Source organism: Paroedura picta, chromosome 1, assembly GCF_049243985.1.
Source record: "Paroedura picta isolate Pp20150507F chromosome 1, Ppicta_v3.0, whole genome shotgun sequence".
NCBI lineage: Eukaryota > Metazoa > Chordata > Lepidosauria > Squamata > Gekkonidae > Paroedura > Paroedura picta.
In genome coordinates, this window is record NC_135369.1 from 189150445 (window position 1) to 189174223 (window position 23779).

The window sequence follows — 23779 nt, forward strand, 5'->3', positions numbered from 1 at the left end:
ACGGTTCGTTTATCTTTATATATTCTTCCGGGTAGGCGTTGTATTGGTTTTTCGGAAGTGTTAGACCTGTAAGAGAAAAATTTAAATGGTTGGGAAAGGCCATGGGATGTAGAAATATTTTTTTCACATTTTATTTCCTTGTAAAAACAGGTAAATCAATAGGGTTTTTCGTACGGATAAGTGCCCAGTGAACGGTTCGTTTAGCTTTATATATTGTTCTGGGTGGGCATTGTTTTGGTTTTTCGGAAGTGTTAGACCTGTAAGAGAAAAATTTAAATGGTTGGGAAAGGCCATGGGATGTAGAAATATTTTTTTCACATTTTATTTCCTTGTAAAAACAGGTAAATCAATAGGGTTTTTTGTACGGATAAGTGCCCAGTGAACGGTTCGTTTAGCTTTATATATTGTTCCGGGTGGGCGTTGTATTGGTTTTTCGGAAGTGTTAGACCTGTAAGAGAAAAATTTAAATGGTTGGGAAAGGCCATGGTTTGTAGAAATATTTTTTTCACATTTTATTTCCTTGTAAATACAGGTAAATCGATAGGGATTTTCGTACGGATAAGTGCCCAGTGAACGGTTCGTTTAGCTTTATATATTGTTCCGGGTGGGCGTTGTATTGGTTTTTCGGAAGTGTTAGGCCTGTAAGAGAAAAATTTAAATGGTTGGGAAAGGCCATGGGATGTAGAAATATTTTTTTCACATTTTACTTCCTTGTAAAAACAGGAAAATCGATAGGGATTTTCGTACGGATAAGTACCTAGTGAACGGTTCGTTTATCTTTATATATTCTTCCGGGTGGGCGTTGTATTGGATTTTCGGAAGTGGTAGAGCTGTAAGAGAAAAATTTAAATGGTTGGGAAAGGCCATGGGATGTAGAAATATTTTTTTCACATTTACTTTCTTGTAAAAAAAGGTAAATCAATAGGGTTTTTCGTACGGATAAGTACCCAGTGAACGGTTCGTTTAGCTTTATATATTGTTTCGGGGTGGGCGTTGAATTGGTTTTTCGGAAGTGTTAGACCTGTAAGAGAAAAATTTAAATGGTTGGGAAAGGCCATGGGATGTAGAAATATTTTTTTCACATTTTACTTCCTTGTAAAAACAGGAAAATCGATAGGGATTTTCGTACGGATAAGTACCTAGTGAACGGTTCGTTTATCTTTATATATTCTTCCGGGTGGGCGTTGTATTGGATTTTCGGAAGTGGTAGACCTGTAAGAGAAAAATGTAAATGGTTGGGAAAGGCCATGGGAGTTAGAAATATTTTTTTCACATTTTATTTCCTTTTAAAAACAGGTAAATCAATAGGGATTTTCGTACGGATAAGTACCAAGTGAACGGTTCGTTTAGCTTTATATATTGTTCCGGGTGGGCGTTGTATTGGTTTTTCGGAAGTGTTAGACCTGTAAGAGAAAAATTTAAATGGTTGGGAAATGCCATGGGATATAGAAATATTTTTTTCACAATTTACTTCCTTGTAAAAACAGGAAAATCAATAGGGATTTTCGTACGGATATGTACCCAGTGAACGGTTCGTTTAGCTTTATATATTGTTCCGGGTGGGCGTTGTATTGGTTTTTCGGAAGTGTTAGACCTGTAAGAGAAAAATTTAAATGGTTGGGAAAGGCCATGGGATGTAGAAATATTTTTTTCACATTTTATTTCCTTGTAAAAACAGGTAAATCAATGGGGTTTTTCGTACGGATAAGTGCCCAGTGAACGGTTCGTTTAGCTTTATATATTGTTCCGGGTGGGCATTGTTTAGGTTTCTCGGAAATGTTAGACCTGTAAGAGAAAAATTTAAATGGTTGGGAAAGGCCATAGGATGTAGAAATATTTTTTTCACATTTTACTTCCTTGTAAAAACAGGAAAATCGATAGGGATTTTCGTACGGATATGTACCCAGTGAACGGTTCGTTTATCTTTATATATTCTTCCGGGTGGGCGTTGTATTGGTTTTTCGGAAGTGTTAGACCTGTAAGAGAAAAATTTAAATGGTTGGGAAAGGCCATGGGATGTAGAAATATTTTTTTCACATTTTATTTCCTTGTAAAAACAGGTAAATCAATAGGGTTTTTCGTACGGATAAGTGCCCAGTGAACGGTTCGTTTAGCTTTATATATTGTTCTGGGTGGGCATTGTTTTGGTTTTTCGGAAGTGTTAGACCTGTAAGAGAAAAATTTAAATGGTTGGGAAAGGCCATGGGATGTAGAAATATTTTTTTCACATTTTATTTCCTTGTAAAAACAGGTAAATCAGTAGGGTTTTTCGTACGGATAAGTGCCCAGTGAACGGTTCGTTTAGCTTTATATATTGTTCCGGGTGGGCGTTGTATTGGTTTTTCGGAAGTGTTAGACCTGTAAGAGAAAAATTTAAATGGTTGGGAAAGGCCATGGGATGTAGAAATATTTTTTTCACATTTTATTTCCTTGTAAAAACAGGTAAATCAATAGGGATTTTCGTACGGATAAGTGCCCAGTGAACGGTTCGTTTAGCTTTATATATTGTTCCGGGTGGGCGTTGTATTGGTTTTTCGGAAGTGTTAGGCCTGTAAGAGAAAAATTTAAATGGTTGGGAAAGGCCATGGGATGTAGAAATATTTTTTCACATTTTATTTCCTTGTAAAAACAGGTAAATCAATAGGGTTTTTCGTACGGAAAAGTGCCCAGTGAACGGTTCGTTTAGCTTTATATATTGTTCCGGGTGGGCGTTGTTTTGGTTTTTCGGAAGTGTTAGACCTGTAAGAGAAAAATTTAAATGGTTGGGAAAGGCCATGGGATGTAGAAATATTTTTTTCACATTTTACATCCTTGTAAAAACAGGAAAATCGATAGGGATTTTCGTACGGATAAGTACCTAGTGAACGGTTCGTTTATCTTTATATATTCTTCCGGGTGGGCGTTGTATTGGATTTTCGGAAGTGGTAGAGCTGTAAGAGAAAAATTTAAATGGTTGGGAAAGGCCATGGGATGTAGAAATATTTTTTTCACATTTATTTCCTTGTAAAAACAGGTAAATCAATAGGGTTTTTCGTACGGATAAGTACCCAGTGAACGGTTCGTTTAGCTTTATATATTGTTCCGGGTGGGCGTTGTATTGGATTTTTGGAAGTGTTAGACCTGTAAGAGAAAAATTTAAATGGTTGGGAAAGGCCATGGGATGTATAAATATTTTTTTCACATTTACTTCCTTGTAAAAACAGGTAAATCAATAGGGTTTTTCGTACGGATAAGTACCCAGTGAACGGTTCGTTTAGCTTTATATATTGTTCCGGGTGGGCATTGTTTAGGTTTCTCGAAAGTGTTAGACCTGTAAGAGAAAAATTTAAATGGTTGGGAAAGGCCATAGGATGTAGAAATATTTTTTTCACATTTTACTTCCTTGTAAAAACAGGAAAATCGATAGGGATTTTCGTACGGATATGTACCCAGTGAACGGTTCGTTTATCTTTATATATTCTTCCGGGTAGGCGTTGTATTGGTTTTTCGGAAGTGTTAGACCTGTAAGAGAAAAATTTAAATGGTTGGGAAAGGCCATGGGATGTAGAAATATTTTTTTTACATTTTATTTCCTTGTAAAAACAGGTAAATCAATAGGGTTTTTCGTACGGATAAGTGCCCAGTGAACGGTTCGTTTAGCTTTATATATTGTTCCGGGTGGGCGTTGTATTGGTTTTTCGGAAGTGTTAGACCTGTAAGAGAAAAATTTAAATGGTTGGGAAAGGCCATGGTTTGTAGAAATATTTTTTTCACATTTTATTTCCTTGTAAATACAGGTAAATCGATAGGGATTTTCGTACGGATAAGTGCCCAGTGAACGGTTCGTTTAGCTTTATATATTGTTCCGGGTGGGCGTTGTATTGGTTTTTCGGAAGTGTTAGGCCTGTAAGAGAAAAATTTAAATGGTTGGGAAAGGCCATGGGATGTAGAAATATTTTTTCACATTTTATTTCCTTGTAAAAACAGGTAAATCAATAGGGTTTTTCGTACGGATAAGTGCCCAGTGAACGGTTCGTTTAGCTTTATATATTGATCCGGGTGGCCGTTATTTTGGTTTTTCGGAAGTGTTAGACCTGTAAGAGAAAAATTTAAATGGTTGGGAAAGGCCATGGGATGTAGAAATATTTTTTTCACGTTTTACTTCCTTGTAAAAACAGGAAAATCGATAGGGATTTTCGTACGGATAAGTACCTAGTGAACGGTTCGTTTATCTTTATATATTCTTCCGGGTGGGCGTTGTATTGGATTTTCGGAAGTGGTAGAGCTGTAAGAGAAAAATTTAAATGGTTGGGAAAGGCCATGGGATGTAGAAATATTTTTTTCACATTTACTTCCTTGTAAAAACAGGTAAATCAATAGGGTTTTTCGTACGGATAAGTGCCCAGTGACCGGTTCGTTTAGCTTTATATATTGTTCCGGGTGGGCGTTGTTTTGGTTTTTCGGAAGTGTTAGACCTGTAAGAGAAAAATTTAAATGGTTGGGAAAGGCCATGGGATGTAGAAATATTTTTTTCACATTTTACTTCCTTGTAAAAACAGGAAAATCGATAGGGATTTTCGTACGGATAAGTACCTAGTGAACGGTTCGTTTATCTTTATATATTCTTCTGGGTGGGCGTTGTATTGGATTTTCGGAAGTGGTAGAGCTGTAAGAGAAAAATTTAAATGGTTGGGAAAGGCCATGGGATGTAGAAATATTTTTTTCACATTTACTTTCTTGTAAAAAAAGGTAAATCAATAGGGTTTTTCGTACGGATAAGTACCCAGTGAACGGTTCGTTTAGCTTTATATATTGTTCCGGGTGGGCGTTGTATTGGTTTTTCGGAAGTGTTAGACCTGTAAGAGAAAAATTTAAATGGTTGGGAAAGGCCATGGGATGTAGAAATATTTTTTTCACATTTTACTTCCTTGTAAAAACAGGTAAATCAATAGGGATTTTCGTACGGATAAGTACCAAGTGAACGGTTCGTTTAGCTTTATATATTGTTCCGGGTGGGCGTTGTATTGGTTTTTCGGAAGTGTTAGACCTGTAAGAGAAAAATTTAAATGGTTGGGAAATGCCATGGGATATAGAAATATTTTTTTCACAATTTACTTCCTTGTAAAAACAGGAAAATCAATAGGGATTTTCGTACGGATATGTACCCAGTGAACGGTTCGTTTAGCTTTATATATTGTTCCGGGTGGGCGTTGTATTGGTTTTTCGGAAGTGTTAGACCTGTAAGAGAAAAATTTAAATGGTTGGGAAAGGCCATGGGATGTAGAAATATTTTTTTCACATTTTATTTCCATGTAAAAACAGGTAAATCAATAGGGTTTTTCGTACGGATAAGTGCCCAGTGAACGGTTCGTTTAGCTTTATATATTGTTCCGGGTGGGCATTGTTTAGGTTTTTCAGAAGTGTTAGACCTGTAAGAGAAAAATTTAAATGGTTGGGAAAGGCCATGGGATGTAGAAATATTTTTTTCACATTTTATTTCCTTGTAAAAACAGGTAAATCAATAGGGTTTTTCGTACGGATAAGTGCCCAGTGAACGGTTCGTTTAGCTTTATATATTGTTCCGGGTGGGCGTTGTTTTGGTTTTTCGGAAGTGTTAGACCTGTAAGAGAAAAATTTAAATGGTTGGGAAAGGCCATGGGATGTAGAAATATTTTTTTCACATTTTACTTCCTTGTAAAAACAGGTAAATCAATAGGGATTTTCGTACGGATAAGTACCAAGTGAACGGTTCGTTTAGCTTTATATATTGTTCCGGGTGGGCGTTGTATTGGTTTTTCGGAAGTGTTAGACCTGTAAGAGAAAAATTTAAATGGTTGGGAAATGCCATGGGATATAGAAATATTTTTTTCACAATTTACTTCCTTGTAAAAACAGGAAAATCAATAGGGATTTTCGTACGGATATGTACCCAGTGAACGGTTCGTTTAGCTTTATATATTGTTCCGGGTGGGCGTTGTATTGGTTTTTCGGAAGTGTTAGACCTGTAAGAGAAAAATTTAAATGGTTGGGAAAGGCCATGGGATGTAGAAATATTTTTTTCACATTTTATTTCCATGTAAAAACAGGTAAATCAATAGGGTTTTTCGTACGGATAAGTGCCCAGTGAACGGTTCGTTTAGCTTTATATATTGTTCCGGGTGGGCATTGTTTAGGTTTTTCAGAAGTGTTAGACCTGTAAGAGAAAAATTTAAATGGTTGGGAAAGGCCATGGGATGTAGAAATATTTTTTTCACATTTTATTTCCTTGTAAAAACAGGTAAATCAATAGGGTTTTTCGTACGGATAAGTGCCCAGTGAACGGTTCGTTTAGCTTTATATATTGTTCCGGGTGGGCGTTGTTTTGGTTTTTCGGAAGTGTTAGACCTGTAAGAGAAAAATTTAAATGGTTGGGAAAGGCCATGGGATGTAGAAATATTTTTTTCACATTTTACTTCCTTGTAAAAACAGGAAAATCGATAGGGATTTTCGTACGGATAAGTACCTAGTGAACGGTTCGTTTATCTTTATATATTCTTCCGGGTGGGCGTTGTATTGGATTTTCGGAAGTGGTAGACCTGTAAGAGAAAAATGTAAATGGTTGGGAAAGGCCATGGGATGTAGAAATATTTTTTTCACATTTTATTTCCTTTTAAAAACAGGTAAATCAATAGGGATTTTCGTACGGATAAGTACCAAGTGAACGGTTCGTTTAGCTTTATATATTGTTCCGGGTGGGCGTTGTATTGGTTTTTCGGAAGTGTTAGACCTGTAAGAGAAAAATTTAAATGGTTGGGAAATGCCATGGGATATAGAAATATTTTTTTCACAATTTACTTCCTTGTAAAAACAGGAAAATCAATAGGGATTTTCGTACGGATATGTACCCAGTGAACGGTTCGTTTAGCTTTATATATTGTTCCGGGTGGGCGTTGTATTGGTTTTTCGGAAGTGTTAGACCTGTAAGAGAAAAATTTAAATGGTTGGGAAAGGCCATGGGATGTAGAAATATTTTTTTCACATTTTATTTCCTTGTAAAAACAGGAAAATCGATAGGGATTTTCGTACGGATATGTACCCAGTGAACGGTTCGTTTATCTTTATATATTCTTCCGGGTGGGCGTTGTATTGGTTTTTCGGAAGTGTTAGACCTGTAAGAGAAAAATTTAAATGGTTGGGAAAGGCCATGGGATGTAGAAATATTTTTTTTCACATTTTATTTCCTTGTAAAAACAGGTAAATCAATAGGGTTTTTCGTACGGATAAGTGCCCAGTGAACGGTTCGTTTAGCTTTATATATTGTTCTGGGTGGGCATTGTTTTGGTTTTTCGGAAGTGTTAGACCTGTAAGAGAAAAATTTAAATGGTTGGGAAAGGCCATGGGATGTAGAAATATTTTTTTCACATTTTATTTCCTTGTAAAAACAGGTAAATCAATAGGGATTTTCGTACGGATAAGTGCCCAGTGAACGGTTCGTTTAGCTTTATATATTGTTCCGGGTGGGCGTTGTATTGGTTTTTCGGAAGTGTTAGACCTGTAAGAGAAAAATTTAAATGGTTGGGAAAGGCCATGGGATGTAGAAATATTTTTTTCACATTTTATTTCCTTGTAAAAACAGGTAAATCAATAGGGATTTTCGTACGGATAAGTGCCCAGTGAACGGTTCGTTTAGCTTTATATATTGTTCCGGGTGGGCGTTGTATTGGTTTTTCGGAAGTGTTAGGCCTGTAAGAGAAAAATTTAAATGGTTGGGAAAGGCCATGGGATGTAGAAATATTTTTTCACATTTTATTTCCTTGTAAAAACAGGTAAATCAATAGGGTTTTTCGTACGGATAAGTGCCCAGTGAACGGTTCGTTTAGCTTTATATATTGTTCCGGGTGGGCGTTGTTTTGGTTTTTCGGAAGTGTTAGACCTGTAAGAGAAAAATTTAAATGGTTGGGAAAGGCATGGGATGTAGAAATATTTTTTTCACATTTTACTTCCTTGTAAAAACAGGAAAATCGATAGGGATTTTCGTACGGATAAGTACCTAGTGAACGGTTCGTTTATCTTTATATATTCTTCCGGGTGGGCGTTGTCTGGATTTTCGGAAGTGGTAGAGCTGTAAGAGAAAAATTTAAATGGTTGGGAAAGGCCATGGGATGTAGAAATATTTTTTTCACATTTACTTCCTTGTAAAAACAGGTAAATCAATAGGGTTTTTCGTACGGATAAGTACCCAGTGAACGGATCGTTTAGCTTTATATATTGTTCCGGGTGGGCGTTGTATTGGTTTTTCGGAAGTGTTAGACCTGTAAGAGAAAAATTTAAATGGTTGGGAAAGGCCATGGGATGTAGAAATATTTTTTTCACATTTTATTTCCTTGTAAAAACAGGTAAATCAATGGGGTTTTTCGTACGGATAAGTGCCCAGTGAACGGTTCGTTTAGCTTTATATATTGTTCCGGGTGGGCATTGTTTAGGGTTCTCGGAAGTGTTAGACCTGTAAGAGAAAAATTTAAATGGTTGGGAAAGGCCATAGGATGTAGAAATATTTTTTCACATTTTACTTCCTTGTAAAAACAGGAAAATCGATAGGGATTTTCGTACGGATATGTACCCAGTGAACGGTTCGTTTATCTTTATATATTCTTCCGGGTGGGCGTTGTATTGGTTTTTCGGAAGTGTTAGACCTGTAAGAGAAAAATTTAAATGGTTGGGAAAGGCCATGGGATGTAGAAATATTTTTTTCACATTTTATTTCCTTGTAAAAACAGGTAAATCAATAGGGTTTTTCGTACGGATAAGTGCCCAGTGAACGGTTCGTTTAGCTTTATATATTGTTCTGGGTGGGCATTGTTTTGGTTTTTCGGAAGTGTTAGACCTGTAAGAGAAAAATTTAAATGGTTGGGAAAGGCCATGGGATGTAGAAATATTTTTTTCACATTTTATTTCCTTGTAAATACAGGTAAATCAGTAGGGTTTTTCGTACGGATAAGTGCCCAGTGAACGGTTCGTTTAGCTTTATATATTGTTCCGGGTGGGCGTTGTATTGGTTTTTCGGAAGTGTTAGACCTGTAAGAGAAAAAATTAAATGGTTGGGAAAGGCCATGGGATGTAGAAATATTTTTTTCACATTTACTTCCTTGTAAAAACAGGTAAATCAATAGGGTTTTTCGTACGGATAAGTACCAACTGAACGGTTCGTTTAGCTTTATATATTGTTCCGGGTGGGCGTTGTATTGGTTTTTAGGAAGTGTTAGACCTGTAAGAGAAAATTTTAAATGGTTGGGAAATGCCATGGGATATAGAAATATTTTTTTCACAATTTACTTCCTTGTAAAAACAGGAAAATCAATAGGGATTTTCGTACGGATATGTACCCAGTGAACGGTTCGTTTAGCTTTATATATTGTTCCGGGTGGGCGTTGTATTGGTTTTTCGGAAGTGTTAGACCTGTAAGAGAGAAATTTAAATGGTTGGGAAAGGCCATGGGATGTAGAAATATTTTTTTCACATTTTACTTCCTTGTAAAAACAGGTAAATCAGTAGGGTTTTTCGTACGGATAAGTGCCCAGTGAACGGTTCGTTTAGGTTTATATATTGTTCCGGGTGGGCGTTGTATTGGTTTTTCGGAAGTGTTAGACCTGTAAGAGAAAAATTTAAATGGTTGGGAAAGGCCATGGGATGTAGAAATATTTTTTTCACATTTTACTTCCTTGTAAAAACAGGAAAATCAATAGGGATTTTCGTACGGATATGTCCCCAGTGAACGGTTCGTTTAGCTTTATATATTGTTCCGGGTGGGCGTTGTATTGGTTTTTCGGAAGTGTTAGACCTGTAAGAGAAAAATTTAAATGGTTGGGAAAGGCCATGGGATGTAGAAATAATTTTTTTCACATTTTACTTCTTTGTAAAAACAGGAAAATCGATAGGGATTTTCGTACGGATAAGTACCCAGTGAACGGTTCGTTTATCTTTATATATTCTTCCGGGTGGGCGTTGTATTGGTTTTTCGGAAGTGTTAGACCTGTAAGAGAAAAATTTAAATGGTTGGGAAAGGCCATGGGATGTAGAAATATTTTTTTCACATTTTATTTCCTTGTAAAAACAGGTAAATCAATAGGGTTTTTCGTACGGATAAGTGCCCAGTGAACGGTTCGTTTAGCTTTATATATTGTTCCGGGTGGGCATTGTTTTGGTTTTTCGGAAGTGTTAGACCTGTAAGAGAAAAATTTAAATGGTTGGGAAAGGCCATGGGATGTAGAAATATTTTTTTGACATTTTATTTCCTTTTAAAACAGGTAAATCAATAGGGTTTTTCGTACGGATAAGTGCCCAGTGAACGGTTCGTTTAGCTTTATATATTCTTCCGGGTGGGCGTTGTATTGGATTTTCGGAAGTGGTAGAGCTGTAAGAGAAAAATTTAAATGGTTGGGAAAGGCCATGGGATGTAGAAATATTTTTTTCACATTTACTTCCTTGTAAAAACAGGTAAATCAATAGGGTTTTTCGTACGGATAAGTACCCAGTGAACGGTTCGTTTAGCTTTATATATTGTTCCGGGTGGGCGTTGTATTGGTTTTTCGGAAGTGTTAGACCTGTAAGAGAAAAATTTAAATGGTTGGGAAAGGCCATGGGATGTAGAAATATTTTTTTCACATTTTATTTCCTTGTAAAAACAGGTAAATCAATAGGGATTTTCGTACGGATAAGTACCAAGTGAACGGTTCGTTTAGGTTTATATATTGTTCCGGGTGGGCGTTGTATTGGTTTTTCGGAAGTGTTAGACCTGTAAGAGAAAAATTTAAATGGTTGGGAAAGGCCATGGGATGTAGAAATATTTTTTTCACATTTTACTTCCTTGTAAAAACAGGAAAATCAATAGGGATTTTCGTACGGATATGTCCCCAGTGAACGGTTCGTTTAGCTTTATATATTGTTCCGGGTGGGCGTTGTATTGGTTTTTCGGAAGTGTTAGACCTGTAAGAGAAAAATTTAAACGGTTGGGAAAGGCCATTGGATTTAGAAATATTTTTTTCACATTTTATTTCCTTGTAAAAACAGGTAAATCAATAGGGTTTTTCGTACGGATAAGTGCCCAGTGAACGGTTCGTTTAGCTTTATATATTGTTCTGGGTGGGCATTGTTTAGGTTTTTCGGAAGTGTTAGACCTGTAAGAGAAAAATTTAAATGGTTGGGAAAGGCCATGGGATGTAGAAATATTTTTTTCACATTTTATTTCCTTGTAAAAACAGGTAAATCAATAGGGTTTTTCGTACGGATAAGTGCCCAGTGAACGGTTCGTTTAGCTTCATATATTGTTCCGAGTGGGCGTTGTTTTGGTTTTTCGGAAGTGTTAGACCTGTAAGAGAAAAATTTAAATGGTTGGGAAAGGCCATGGGATGTAGAAATATTTTTTTCACATTTTACTTCCTTGTAAAAACAGGAAAATCGATAGGGATTTTCGTACGGATAAGTACCCAGTGAACGGTTCGTTTATCTTTATATATTATTCCGGGTGGGCGTTGTATTGGTTTTTCGGAAGTGTTAGACCTGTAAGAGAAAAATTTAAATGGTTGGGAAAGGCCATGGGATGTAGAAATATTTTTTTTCACATTTTACTTCCTTGTAAAAACAGGAAAATCGATAGGGATTTTCGTACGGATAAGTACCCAGTGAACGGTTCGTTTAGCTTTATATATTGTTCTGGGTGGGCATTGTTTTGGTTTTTCGGAAGTGTTAGACCTGTAAGAGAAAAATTTAAATGGTTGGGAAAGGCCATGGGATGTAGAAATATTTTTTTCACATTTTATTTCCTTGTAAAAACAGGTAAATCAATAGGGTTTTTCGTACGGATAAGTGCCCAGTGAACGGTTCGTTTAGCTTTATATATTGTTCCGGGTGGGCATTGTTTAGGTTTTTCGGAAGTGTTAGACCTGTAAGAGAAAAATTTAAATGGTTGGGGAAGGCCATGGGATGTAGAAATATTTTTTTCACATTTTATATCCTTGTAAAAACAGGTAAATCAATAGGGTTTTTCGTACGGATAAGTGCCCAGTGAACGGTTCGTTTAGCTTTATATATTGTTCCGAGTGGGCGTTGTTTTGGTTTTTCGGAAGTGTTAGACCTGTAAGAGAAAAATTTAAATGGTTGGGAAAGGCCATGGGATGTAGAAATATTTTTTTCACATTTTACTTCCTTGTAAAAACAGGAAAATCGATAGGGATTTTCGTACGGATAAGTACCCAGTGAACGGTTCGTTTATCTTTATATATTATTCCGGGTGGGCGTTGTATTGGTTTTTCGGAAGTGTTAGACCTGTAAGAGAAAAATTTAAATGGTTGGGATAGGCCATGGGATGTAGAAATATTTTTATCACATTTTATTTCCTTGTAAAAACAGGTAAATCAATAGGGATTTTCGTACGCATAAGTACCCAGTGAACGGTTCGTTTAGCTTTATATATTGTTCCGGGTGGGCGTTGTATTGGTTTTTAGGAAGTGTTAGACCTGTAAGAGAAAAATTTAAATGGTTGGGAAAGGCCATGGGATGTAGAAATATTATTTTCACATTTTATTTCCTTGTAAAAACAGGTAAATCAATAGGGATTTTCGTACGGATAAGTACCCAGTGAACGGTTCGTTTAGCTTTATATATTGTTCCGGGTGGGCGTTGTATTGGTGTTTAGGAAGTGTTAAACATGTAAGAGAAAAATTTAAATGGTTGGGAAAGGCCATGGGATGTAGAAATATTTTTTTCACATTTTACTTCCTTGTAAAAAAAGGTAAATCAATAGGGATTTTCGTACGGATAAGTACCCAGTGAACGGTACGTTTAGCTTTATATATTGTTATGGGTGGGTGTTGTATTGGATTTTTGGAAGTGTTAGACCTGTAAGAGAAAAATTTAAATGGTTGGGATAGACCATGGGATGTAGAAATATTTTTATCACATTTTATTTCCTTGTAAAAACAGGTAAATCAATAGGGATTTTCATACGGATAAGTGCCAAGTGAACGGTTCGTTTAGCTTTATATATTGTTCCAGGTGGGCGTTGTATTGGTTTTTCAGAAGTGTTAGACCTGTAAGAGAAAAATATAAATGGTTGGGAAAGGCCATGGGATGTAGAAATACTTTTTTCACATTTCATTTCCTTGTAAAAACTGGTAAATCAATAGGGATTTTCGTACGGATAAGTGCCCAGTGAACGGTTCGTTTAGCTTTATATATTGTTCCGGGTGGGCGTTGTATTGGTTTTTCGGAAGTGTTAGACCTGTAAGAGAAAAATTTAAATGGTTGGGAAAGGCCATGGGATGTAGAAATAATTTTTTGACATTTTATTTCCTTTTAAAAACAGGTAAATATATAGGGATTTTCGTACGGATAAGTGCCCAGTGAACGGTTCGTTTAGCTTTATATATTGTTCCGGGTGGGCGTTGTATTGGTTTTTTGGAAGTGTTAGACCTGTAAGAGAAAAATTTAAATGGTTGGGAAAGGCCATGGGATGTAGAAAAATTTTTTTCAAATTTTACTTCCTTGTAAAAACAGGTAAATCAATAGGGATTTTCGTACGGATAAGTACCCAGTGAACGGTTCGTTTAGCTTTATATATTGTTACGGGTTGGTGTTGTATTGGTTTTTCGGAAGTGTTAGACCTGTAAGAGAAAAATTTAGATGGTTGGGAAAGGCCATGGGATGTAGAAATATTATTTTCACATTTTATTTCCTTGTAAAAACAGCTAAATCAATAAGGATTTTCGTACGTATAAGTACCCAGTGAACGGTTCGTTTAGCTTTATATATTGTTCCGGGTGGGCGTTGTATTGGTTTTTCGGAACTGTTAGACCTGTAAGAGAAAAATTTAAACGGTTGGGATAGGCCATGGGATGTAAAAATATTTTTTTCACATTTTATTTCCTTGTAAAAACAGGTAAATCAATAGCGATTTTCGTACGCATAAGTACCCAGTGAACGTTTCGTTTAGCTTTATATATTGTTCTGGGTGGGCATTGTATTGGTTTTTCGGAAGTGTTAGACCTGTAAGAGAAAAATTTAAATGCTTGGGAAAGGCCATGGGATGTAGAAATATTTTTTTCACATTTTATTTCCTTGTAAAAACAGGTAAATCAATAGGGATTTTCGTACGTATAAGTACCCAGTGAACGGTTCGTTTCGCTTTATATATTGTTCCGGGTGGGCGTTGTGTTGGTTTTTAGGAAGTGTTAGACATGTAAGAGAAAAATTTAAATGCTTGGGAAAGGCCATGGGATGTAGAAATATTTTTTTCACATTTTACTTCCTTGTAAACACAGGTAAATCAATAGGGATTTTCGTACGGATAAGTACCCAGTGAACGGTACGTTTAGCTTTATATATTGTTACGGGTGGGTGTTGTATTGGTTTTTTGGAAGTGTTAGACCTGTAAGAGAAAAATTTAAATGGTTGGGATAGACCATGGGATGTAGAAATACTTTTTTCACATTTTATTTCCTTGTAAAAACTGGTAAATCAATAGGGATTTTCGTACGGATTAGTGCCCAGTGAACGGTTCGTTTAGCTTTATATATTGTTCCGGGTGGGCGTTGTATTGGTTTTTCGGAAGTGTTAGACCTGTAAGAGAAAAATTTAAACGGTTGGGAAAGGCCATGGGATGTAGAAATATTTAATTCACATTTTATTTCCTTTTAAAAACAGGTAAATATATAGGGATTTTCGTACGGATAAGTGCCCAGTGAACGGTTCGTTTAGCTTTATATATTGTTCCGGGTGGGCGTTGTATTGGTTTTTAGGAAGTGTTAGACCTGTAAGAGAAAAATTTAAATGGTTGGGAAAGGCCATGGGATGTAGAAATATTATTTTCACATTTTATTTCCTTGTAAAAACAGGTAAATCAATAAGGATTTTCGTACGTATAAGTACCCAGTGAACGGTTCGTTTAGCTTTATATATTGTTCCGGGTAGGCGTTGTATTGGTTTTTCGGAAGTGTTAGACCTGTAAGAGAAAAATTTAAACGGTTGGGATAGGCCATGGGATGTAAAAATATTTTTTTCACATTTTATTTCCTTGTAAAAACAGGTAAATCAATAGCGATTTTCGTACGCATAAGTACCCAGTGAACGTTTCGTTTAGCTTTATATATTGTTCCGGGTGGGCTTTGTATTGGTTTTTCCGAAGTGTTAGACCTGTAAGAGAAAAATTTAAATGGTTGGGAAAGGCCATGGGATGTAGAAATATTTTTTTCACATTTTATTTCCTTGTAAAAACAGGTAAATCAATAGGGATTTTCGTACGGATAAGTGCCCAGTGAACGGTTCGTTTAGCTTTATATATTGTTCCGGTGGGCGTTGTATTGGTTTTTCGGAAATGTTAGACCTGTAAGAGAAAAATTTAAATGGTTGGGTAAGGCCATTGGTTGTAGAAATATTTTTTTCACATTTTATTTCCTTGTAAAAACAGGTAAATCAATAGGGATTTTCGAACGGATAAGTACCCAGTGAACGGTTCGTTTAGCTTTATATTTTGTTCCGTGTGGGCGTTGTATTGGTTTTTCGGAAGTGTTAGACCTGTAAGAGAAAAATTTAAATGGTTGGGAAAGGCCATGGGATGTAGAAATATTTTTTTCACATTTTATTTCCTTGTAAAAACAGGTAAATCAATAGGGATTTTCGTACGTATAAGTACCCAGTGAACGGTTCGTTTAGCTTTATATATTGTTCCGGGTGGGCGTTGTATTGGTTTTTAGGAAGTGTTAGACATGTAAGAGAAAAATTTAAATGCTTGGGAAAGGCCATGGGATGTAGAAATATTTTTTTCACATTTTACTTCCTTGTAAAAACAGGTAAATCAATAGGGATTTTCGTACGGATAAGTACCCAGTGAACGGTACGTTTAGCTTTATATATTGTTACGGGTGGGTGTTGTATTGGTTTATTGGAAGTGTTAGACCTGTAAGAGAAAAATTTAAATTGTTGGGATAGACCATGGGATGTAGAAATATTTTTATCAAATTTTATTTCCTTGTAAAAACAGGTAAATCAATAGGGATTTTCGTACGGATAAGTGCCCAGTGAACGGTTCGTTTAGCTTTATATATTGTTCCAGGTGTGCGTTGTATTGGTTTTTCAGAAGTGTTAGACCTGTAAGAGAAAAATTTAAATGGTTGGGAAAGGCCATGGGATGTAGAAATACTTTTTTCACATTTCATTTCCTTGTAAAAACTGGTAAATCAATAGGGATTTTCGTACGGATAAGTGCCCAGTGAACGGTTCGTTTAGCTTTATATATTGTTCCGGGTGGCGTTGTATTGGTTTTTCGGAAGTGTTAGACCTGTAAGAGAAAAATTTAAACGGTTGGGAAAGGCCATGGGATGTAGAAATATTTAATTCACATTTTATTTCCTTTTAAAAACAGGTAAATATATAGGGATTTTCGTACGGATAAGTGCCCAGTGAACGGTTCGTTTAGCTTTATATATTGTTCCGGGCGGGCGTTGTATTGGTTTTTAGGAAGTGTTAGACCTGTAAGAGAAAAATTTAAATGGTTGGGAAAGGCCATGGGATGTAGAAATATTTTTTTCTCATTTTACTTCCTTGTAAAAACAGGTAAATCAATAGGGATTTTCGTACGGATAAGTACCCAGTGAACGGTTCGTTTAGCTTTATATATTGTTACGGGTGGGTGTTGTATTGTTTTTTCGGAAGTGTTAGACCTGTAAGAGAAAAATTTCGATGGTTGGGAAAGGCCATGGGATGTAGAAATATTATTTTCACATTTTATTTCCTTGTAAAAACAGGTAAATCAATAAGGATTTTCGTACGTATAAGTACCCAGTGAACGGTTCGTTTAGCTTTATATATTGTTCCGGGTGGGCGTTGTATTGGTTTTTCGGAAGTGTTAGACCTGTAAGAGAAAAATTTAAACGGTTGGGATAGGCCATGGGATGTAAAAATATTTTTTTCACATTTTATTTCCTTGTAAAAACAGGTAAATCAATAGCGATTTTCGTACGCATAAGTACCCAGTGAACGTTTCGTTTAGCTTTATATATTGTTCCGGGTGGGCTTTGTATTGGTTTTTCCGAAGTGTTAGACCTGTAAGAGAAAAATTTAAATGGTTGGGAAAGGCCATGGGATGTAGAAATATTTTTTTCACATTTTATTTCCTTGTAAAAACAGGTAAATCAATAGGGATTTTCGTACGGATAAGTGCCCAGTGAACGGTTCGTTTAGCTTTATATATTGTTCCGGTGGGCGTTGTATTGGTTTTTCGGAAATGTTAGACCTGTAAGAGAAAAATTTAAATGGTTGGGAAAGGCCATTGGTTGTAGAAATATTTTTTTCACATTTTATTTCCTTTTAAAAACAGGTAAATATATAGGGATTTTCGTACGGATAAGTGCCCAGTGAACGGTTCGTTTAGCTTTATATATTGTTCCGGGTGGGCGTTGTATTGGATTTTAGGAAGTGTTAGACCTGTAAGAGAAAAATTTAAATGGTTGGGAAAGGCCATGGGATGTAGAAATATTTTTTTCTCATTTTACTTCCTTGTAAAAACAGGTAAATCAATAGGGATTTTCGTACGGATAAGTACCCAGTGAACGGTTCGTTTAGCTTTATATATTGTTACGGGTGGGTGTTGTATTGTTTTTTCGGAAGTGTTAGACCTGTAAGAGAAAAATTTAGATGGTTGGGAAAGGCCATGGGATGTAGAAATATTATTTTCACATTTTATTTCCTTGTAAAAACAGGTAAATCAATAAGAATTTTCGTACGTATAAGTACCCAGTGAACGGTTCGTTTAGCTATATATATTGTTCCGGGTGGGCGTTGTATTGGTTTTTCGGAAGTGTTAGACCTGTAAGAGAAAAATTTAAACGGTTGGGATAGGCCATGGGATGTAAAAATATTTTTTTCACATTTTATTTCCTTGTAAAAACAGGTAAATCAATAGCGATTTTCGTACGCATAAGTACCCAGTGAACGTTTCGTTTAGCTTTATATATTGTTCCGGGTGGGCTTTGTATTGGTTTTTCCGAAGTGTTAGACCTGTAAGAGAAAAATTTAAATGGTTGGGATAGGCCATGGGATGTAGAAATATTTTTTTCACATTTTATTTCCTTGTAAAAACAGGTAAATCAATAGGGATTTTCGTACGGATAAGTGCCCAGTGAACGGTTCGTTTAGCTTTATATATTGTTCCGGTGGGCGTTGTATTGGTTTTTCGGAAATGTTAGACCTGTAAGAGAAAAATTTAAATGGTTGGGAAAGGCCATTGGTTGTAGAAATATTTTTTTCACATTTTATTTCCTTTTAAAAACAGGTAAATATATAGGGATTTTCGTACGGATAAGTGCCCAGTGAACGGTTCGTTTAGCTTTATATATTGTTCCGGGTGGGCGTTGTATTGGATTTTAGGAAGTGTTAGACCTGTAAGAGAAAAATTTAAATGGTTGGGAAAGGCCATGGGATGTAGAAATATTTTTTTCTCATTTTACTTCCTTGTAAAAACAGGTAAATCAATAGGGATTTTCGTACGGATAAGTACCCAGTGAACGGTTCGTTTAGCTTTATATATTGTTACGGGTGGGTGTTGTATTGTTTTTTCGGAAGTGTTAGACCTGTAAGAGAAAAATTTAGATGGTTGGGAAAGGCCATGGGATGTAGAAATATTATTTTCACATTTTATTTTCTTGTAAAAACAGGTAAATCAATAAGGATTTTCGTACGTATAAGTACCCAGTGAACGGTTCGTTTAGCTATATATATTGTTCCGGGTGGGCGTTGTATTGGTTTTTCGGAAGTGTTAGACCTGTAAGAGAAAAATTTAAACGGTTGGGATAGGCCATGGGATGTAAAAATATTTTTTTCACATTTTATTTCCTTGTAAAAACAGGTAAATCAATAGCGATTTTCGTACGCATAAGTACCCAGTGAACGTTTCGTTTAGCTTTATATATTGTTCCGGGTGGGCTTTGTATTGGTTTTTCCGAAGTGTTAGACCTGTAAGAGAAAAATTTAAATGGTTGGGAAAGGCCATGGGATGTAGAAATATTTTTTTCACATTTTATTTCCTTGTAAAAACAGGTAAATCAATAGGGATTTTCGTACGGATAAGTGCCCAGTGAACGGTTCGTTTAGCTTTATATATTGTTCCGGTGGGCGTTGTATTGGTTTTTCGGAAATGTTATACCTGTAAGAGAAAAATTTAAATGGTTGGGAAAAGCCATTGGTTGTAGAAATATTTTTTCACATTTTATTTCCTTGTAAAAACAGGTAAATCAATAGGGATTTTCGTACGGATAAGTGCCCAGTGAACGGTTCGTTTAGCTTTATATATTGTTCCGGGTGGGCGTTGTATTGGTTTTTCGGAAATGTTAGACCTGTAAGAGAAAAATTTAAATGGTTGGGAAAGACCATTGGTTGTAGAAATATTTTTTTCACATTTTATTTCCTTGTAAAAACAGGTAAATCAATAGGGATTTTTGTACGGATAAGTACCCAGTGAACGGTTCGTTTAGCTTTATATTTTGTTCCGGGTGGGCGTTGTATTAGTTTTTAGGAAGTGTTAGACCTGTAAGAGAAAAATTTAAATGGTTGGGAAAGGCTATGGGATGTAGAAATAATTTTTTCACATTTTATTTCCTTGTAAAAACAGGTAAATCAATAGGGATTTTCATACGGATAAGTGCCCAGTGAACGGTTCGTTTAGCTTTATATATTGTTCCGGGTGGGCGTTGTATTGGTTTTTCGGAAGTGTTAGACCTGTAAGAGAAAAATTTAAATGGTTGGGAAAGGCCATGGGATGTAGAAATATTTTTTTCAAATTTTATTTCCTTGTAAAAACAGGTAAATCAATAGGGATTTTCGTACGCATAAGTACCCAGTGAACGGTTCGTTTAGCTTTATATATTGTTCCGGGTGGGCGTTGTATTGGTTTTTAGGAAGTGTTAGACCTGTAAGAGAAAAATTTAAATGGTTGGGAAAGGCCATGGGATGTAGAAATAATTTTTTCACATTTTATTTCCTTGTAAAAACAGGTAAATCAATAGGGATTTTCGTACGCATAAGTACCCAGTGAACGGTTCGTTTAGCTTTATATATTGTTCCGGGTGGGCGTTGTATTGGTTTTTAGGAAGTGTTAGACCTGTAAGAGAAAAATTTAAATGGTTGGGAAAGGCCATGGGATGTAGAAATAATTTTTTCACATTTTATTTCCTTGTAAAAACAGGTAAATCAATAGGGATTTTCGTACGGATAAGTGCCCAGTGAACTGTTCGTTTAGCTTTATATATTGTTCCGGGTGGCCGTTGTATTGGTTTTTCGGAAGTGTTAGACCTGTAAGAGAAAAATTTAAATGGTTGGGAAAGGCCATGGGATGTAGAAATATTTTTTTCAAATTTTATTTCCTTGTAAAAACAGGTAAATCAATAGGGATTTTGGTACGCATAAGTACCCAGTGAACGGTTCGTTTAGCTTTATATATTGTTCCGGGTGGGCGTTGTATTGGATTTTAGGAAGTGTTAGACCTGTAAGAGAAAAATTTAAATGGTTGGGAAAGGCCATGGGATGTAGAAATAATTTTTTCACATTTTATTTCCTTGTAAAAACAGGTAAATCAATAGGGATTTTCGTACGGATAAGTGCCCGGTGAACGGTTCGTTTAGCTTTATATATTGTTCCGGGTGGGCGTTGTATTGGTTTTTCGGAAGTGTTAGACCTGTAAGAAAAAAATTTAAATGGTTGGGAAAGGCCATTGGTTGTAGAAATATTTTTTTCACATTTTATTTCCTTGTAAAAACAGGTAAATCAATAGGGATTTTCGTACGGATAAGTACCCAGTGAACGTTTCGTTTAGCTTTATATTTTGTTCCGGGTGGGCGTTGTATTAGTTTTTAGGAAGTGTTAGACCTGTAAGAGAAAAATTTAAATGCTTGGGAAAGGCCATGGGATGTAGAAATATTTTTTTCACATTTTATTTCCTTGTAAAAACAGGTAAATCAATAGGGATTTTCGTACGTATAAGTACCCAGTGAACGGTTCGTTTAGCTTTATATATTGTTCCGGGTGGTCGTTGTGTTGGTTTTTAGGAGGTGTTAGACATGTAAGAGAAAAATTTAAACGCTTGGGAAAGGCCATGGGATGTAGAAATATTTTTTTCACATTTTACTTCCTTGTAAACACAGGTAAATCAATAGGGATTTTCGTACGGATAAGTGCCCAGTGAACGGTTCGTTTAGCTTTATATATTGTTCCGGGTGGGCGTTGTATTGGTTTTTCGGAAGTGTTAGACCTGTAAGAGAAAAATTTAAATGGTTGGGAAAGGCCATGGGATGTAGAAATATTTTTTTCAAATTTTATTTCCTTGTAAAAACAGGTAAATCAATAGGGATTTTCGTACGCATAAGTACCCAGTGAACGGTTCGTTTAGCTTTATATATTGTTCCGGGTGGGCGTTGTATTGGATTTTAGGAAGTGTTAGACCTGTAAGAGAAAAATTTAAATGGTTGGGAAAGGCCATGGGATGTAGAAATAATTTTTTCACATTTTATTTCCTTGTAAAAACAGGTAAATCAATAGGGATTTTCGTACGGATAAGTGCCCGGTGAACGGTTCGTTTAGCTTTATATATTGTTCCGGGTGGGCGTTGTATTGGTTTTTCGGAAGTGTTAGACCTGTAAGAAAAAAATTTAAATGGTTGGGAAAGGCCATTGGTTGTAGAAATATTTTTTTCACATTTTATTTCCTGGTAAAAACAGGTAAATCAATAGGGATTTTCGTACGGATAAGTACCCAGTGAACGTTTCGTTTAGCTTTATATTTTGTTCCGGGTGGGCGTTGTATTAGTTTTTAGGAAGTGTTAGACCTGTAAGAGAAAAATTTAAATGCTTGGGAAAGGCCATGGGATGTAGAAATATTTTTATCACATTTTATTTCCTTGTAAAAACAGGTAAATCAATAGGGATTTTCGTTCGGATAAGTACCCAGTGAACGGTTCGTTTAGCTTTATATATTGTTCCGGGTGGGCGTTGTATTGGTTTTTTAGGAAGTGTTAGACCTGTAAGAGAAAAATTTAAATGGTTGGGAAAGGCCATGGAATGTAGAAATATTATTTTCACATTTTACTTCCTTGTAAAAACAGGTAAATCAATAGGGATTTTCGTACGGATAAGTACCCAGTGAACGGTTCGTTTAGCTTTATATATTGTTACGGGTGGGTGTTGTATTGGTTTTTCGGAAGTGTTAGACCTGTAAGAGAAAAATGTAAATGGTTGGGATAGGCCATGGGATGTAGAAATATTTTTATCACATTTTATTTCCTTGTAAAAACAGGTAAATCAATAGGGATTTTCGTACGGATAAGTGCCCAGTGAACGGTTCGTTTAGCTTTATATATTGTTCCAGGTGGGCGTTGTATTGGTTTTTCAGAAGTGTTAGACCTGTAAGAGAAAAATTTAAATGGTTGGGAAAGGCCATGGGATGTAGAAATATTTTTTTCACATTTTATTTCCTTGTAAAAACAGGTAAATCAATAGCGATTTTTGTACGCATAAGTACCCAGTGAACGGTTCGTTTAGCTTTATATATTGTTCCGGGTAGGCGTTGTATTCGTTTTTTGGAAGTGTTAGACCTGTAAGAGAAAAATTTAAATGGTTGGGAAAGGCCATTGGTTGTAGAAATATTTTTTTCACATTTTATTTCCTTGTAAAAACAGGTAAATCAATAGGGATATTCGTACGGATAAGTGCCCAGTGAACGGTTCGTTTAGCTTTATATATTGTTCCAGGTGGGCGTTGTATTGGTTTCTCAGAAGTGTTAGACCTGTAAGAGAAAAATTTAAATGGTTGGGAAAGGCCATGGGATGTAGAAATATTTTTTTCACATTTTATTTCCTTGTAAAAACAGGTAAATCAATAGCGATTTTTGTACGCATAAGTACCCAGTGAACGGTTCGTTTAGCTTTATATATTGTTCCGGGTAGGCATTGTATTCGTTTTTTGGAAGTGTTAGACCTGTAAGAGAAAAATTTAAATGGTTGGGAAAGGCCATTGGTTGTAGAAATATTTTTTTCACATTTTACTTCCTTGTAAAAACAGGTAAATCAATAGGGATTTTCGTACGGATAAGTACCCAGTGAACGGTTCGTTTAGCTTTATATATTGTTCCGGGTGGGCGTTGTATTGGTTTTTAGGAAGTGTTAGACCTGTAAGAGAAAAATTTAAATGGTTGGGATAGACCATGGGATGTAGAAATATTTTTATCACATTTTATTTCCTTGTAAAAACAGGTAAATCAATAGGGATTTTCGTACGGATAAGTACCCAGTGAACGGTTCGTTTAGCTTTATATATTGGTCCGGGTGGGCGTTGTATTGGTTTTTCGGAAGTGTTAGCCCTGTAAGAGAAAAATTTTAATGGTTGGGAAAGGCCATGGGATGTAGAAATATTTTTTTCACATTTTATTTCCTTGTAAAAACAGGTAAATCAATAGGGATTTTCGTACGTATAAGTACCCAGTGAACGGCTCGTTTAGCTTTATATATTGTTCCGGGTGGGCGTTGTATTGGTTTTTCGGAAGTGATAGACCTGTAAGAGAAAAATTTAAATGGTTGGGAAAGGCCATGGGATGCAGAAATATTTTTTCACATTTTATTTCCTTTTAAAAACAGGTAAATCAATAGGGATTTTCGTACGTATAAGTACCCAGTGAAAGGCTCGTTTAGCTTTATATATTGGTCCGGGTGGGCGTTGTATTGGTTTTTCGGAAGTGTTAGCCCTGTAAGAGAAAAATTTAAATGGTTGGGAAAGGCCATGGGATGTAG